Raw genomic sequence first — 3,668 nt, 5'->3', positions numbered from 1 at the left:
ATTGTGCCTTTGGCTTAAATATAAACTCGTCCAAATTGTTAGCTTATTGATAATACAAAACCATTATGAAACCTTCATAAGCCAATACTTTTGGCTAAAAATAGATAAAAATGATATATTAAAGATGTTGGAAACATTATTTCAATTAATAATGACCACCAAAGCTATTGATAAATTTATAATTGATAAAATTAAATTAAAAAAAAAAAAATTGACTTTAATTTGTTGCAAAACTCAACATGTTTAGAAGATCTATCATAGTAAATAATGTCCTTCTCTCCTTCACATATTTATTATTAACAATTTGAAGTGGCTCTCAAAAAGCTATCAAAAAATTAAATCTCTTATTAGAAACTTTGACTGGAGAAGCTCTTAAAATCTCATTGAAGCAAAAGTATCATAGAAGATGTATTATAATATTTTGAAGGTTAATAGCCATTATATTGTAGATCCATAAGAAGCTTTAACATCCTTACTTTCCAAATGAGCAATGAAGATCTTTTACCTAAGTAAATTTGTGAGTCATTACAATTGTTCTTAATTAGTAGAATCATTATGTGAGCTAAAATAAACCTCCACTAATTGGAAGTTTATTCTAGTTCACAACAAGTGGATTACTATGTGAATTTTATAGGTTAAAAACTATTAATTAAATCTTAACCAATTCACTTGTTATTCTTCTTAAATAATTCAAGCAATGAAGCCAAACTCTACTATCAACTTACACTTATAATAATAAATCCTCAACAATTTTCACACAATTGAACAATTAACAATATGATTTTTATTTTATTTTTTTATGATTTTTTATGATTTTTTATTTTTATTTTTACTTATTTTTTTTTATCTTAGCTTAATTTATATTTAATTAAAATTCATCCATGGATAATTTTCATCCTTGAATAGTAATTTTCATCCGTAATGATAATTCATCCATGTATTAAACTCATCCTTAAATTAATCTTATCCAAATCCAATATTTTCCATCCAAATCTTAATTTACTTGAGTCCTAACCTAACATCTCCCTATTAGAATTTGTCACCTTATAATTCACTTTGAAAAAGAGGTGACGTCGAGGCTGTGCAGTCTCGTAAATGCAATCCACTAGTCGGAGCTCTCCCTCCAGCAATGCCGCTTAATGTGCTTGAACTGAATGGTCAACCTCGAACCTTCACTGGGGTCTACGACTGTCACTGGGCGACCAGGCGAATTGGAGGTGCTGCACTTGCGTGGATAGCGTAGAATAGCTCATTAAAGAGAGATAAAATGCTACACATTTATTCTTTTGTTGTTCTTTTCCTGGAATTCCGCTCAACAAAATCTAAAACTATCTTGTGTTCCTGGTTCGCCGGCGTCAACCCCCCAAGGCTGAGGAGGTAGAATCAGTGCCTTGAGTCGGAATTCTGTTTTGTTACAGAACCTAAACGACAAAAATTGTGATGGCTTAATTCCTAAGGACAAAGCAGAGTCAGCCTGTTTAACTACGACGTTACTGGTATTTTTGCCATCAATGGTTTTTCGAGAATTCAATCAAAGACACTACTACAGTAGAAAGAATTGTGTCAATGTACTGCAAGCCTCCGTTCAAGGTTGCTGATAACTCTGCCCTCCAGCAGAATTTCCAATCCCCTCGATTTTGAAGGGTGCGGCACACAACTTGAGTGAATCTGAAAGAAGAACACTGCTGTTGCCACACTGTCTTCGAGCTCCACCTAGGTAGCAAGAGCCGCCCACCAAGGTCCGGCAGTGTAAACAACAAGAAGGAAGACACTGATCCACCTTCGCCGCACTATTGTAGTCGACGACGACCCGAACCACGAAAGGTGAGGAACACACCGCGTACTCGATGATGATCAGTGCCTCCACTGAACAAAGCAACCCATAGTCACACCTCCAAGGATCCGAACAAAAAGAAAAAAAATAAAAGATTCACTCTAGAGCGCCACTTGATGAAGGCACACACAGAGGTAAAACCAGGAACAAGGGGGCAGGGCAGTGCTGCACCGCAGCTCTTCAATAGAGCAAAAAACGGAAAAAGAAAACAAGAATTGAACACAAGAACTAACCCAGATGCCTTGAATGGCACTCTGCCGGTCCATTGCACCACAAAAACCGCTTGCGACACCACCGCAGCAACAATCCAGGCACCACATACACGTTAAAGCCGTACCTTCCGACAACAGTTTAAGATCAAAGTTTATAGAGAGAGGGAAAAAACCAACCACCGCAACAAATCACGTCGTCCGCCTCGATCTTAGCTGCGCCATAATCACCAAAACTTGCAATCGCATCGAGAAAAATAAAAAAAGAAAAAACAGGAGGTCCAACAGCAACCCTGATCTTTTTTTCTTTTTTTTCTTTATTTTTTTTTGCAACGCCGCAGCAACACGCAAAAAAAAAAAAAAAAAAAAAAAAAAAACATCGATGAGAAAAAACAATTCACACCTTTGGAGCCACACCTCTTACGAACAAAAAAAATGAAAACAAGAAGAAGGGAGATCGATCGCCAGAGCACCACTCCATTGCATGTGGAGGAGTTCCTGGTCCTGTCAACCGTTACACCTTACTCCTCAAAAGTGGCAACTAGCTCCTTGGAAGTGAGAAAATTGTCGATGCTCCTCAAAAGCCAATTGCGCAGCGACATGACCCTTCGAAACACCTTCTAGATACGCAACTAGAACCTCTCCATTCCACGCTGATTGCAGAAAAAATAAAAATAAAAAAAGATGCTCGACGTCGCTTACGAGCCACCAACGACATCGACGATGATAGAAGAAGAACCGGAAGCAATCGACAGTAGCAGTGACACCAGCCGCCGCTGAAGCATTACACTGCCCAGATCCGAATTAAACACAGTCGTCCTCAACACTTGCGTTCACGCCCAATACACAATGCATCGCTGCTCACTACGGCAACCACACGGAAGAAGATCGTCTCCTACCTCCCTGCGCCGCTTCCACCGCACGTCAACTTCCATTGCAACGGCTGCCGCAACACCACCGATGAAGCGCATATTCCAAAAAACGGAGCTCCTCCAACACAAAAAGAAGAGAGGGAACAATGAAGCCAAAGACGCTCTTTGCCGGACCTCGACGAATCTTTTCGAAGAAACTGGATCAGTCCTTCCTCTTAAATTTCAAGGAGGGTAAGGTATTTTCTTTTTTCTTGTTTTTTTTTTTTTTTTTTTTTTAATCTTCTCTTCTCCTCTTTCTCTCCTTCTTCTTTTCTTCTATATTTTCCTGTTCCTATTTCTTGATTTATTTCTAACTTTAAATTCTCTTCATTTATTTTTATTATATATATATATATTACCACTAATACTAAAGTTCTATTTTCTTTTGAGAACAAGGCTACTCCCATTGGCCATCATCTAATGTTAGCTAAAAAAAATATATCCACCATGGAAATTTATCTTAATAAATTCTATCCTAGGCTACATATCCACTGGTAGCAATCTATTTTTTATTTCTCCTAAAAATTCTACTATTAACTCACAAAATCTGTGATTTTAAGCACAATAAGTGCATTTTTTATACTAAATATCCAAGTGAAGAATTTAGTGACTCACTCATCAAAAATAGTTTTTAAAATTATTTAAATAAAAAATATTAAGAGTAGAGAATTTATTTAATTATTTAAGCATCTATCAAAATTTAGAAGGTTATAT

General features: G+C 36.8%; 1 long non-coding RNA gene across 1 annotated transcript; it reads right to left on the bottom strand.

The window, feature by feature from the left end:
• Positions 1-1,226: 1,226 nt before the first annotated feature.
• Positions 1,227-2,519, bottom strand: LOC149986598 (uncharacterized). Its single transcript, XR_016500094.1, has 2 exons — positions 2,068-2,519; positions 1,227-1,866 (listed from the first exon to the last, which is right to left on the bottom strand). It is a non-coding gene; the product is annotated as an uncharacterized LOC149986598 (long non-coding RNA).
• Positions 2,520-3,668: the final 1,149 nt, after the last annotated feature.

Source organism: Physcomitrium patens, chromosome 22 (genome assembly GCF_059467195.1).
Source record: "Physcomitrium patens ecotype Gransden chromosome 22, ASM5946719v1, whole genome shotgun sequence".
Lineage (NCBI taxonomy): Eukaryota > Viridiplantae > Streptophyta > Bryopsida > Funariales > Funariaceae > Physcomitrium > Physcomitrium patens.
The sequence above is the reverse complement of the archived record's forward strand: the minus strand, read 5'-3'. Positions and strand labels throughout refer to the sequence as shown.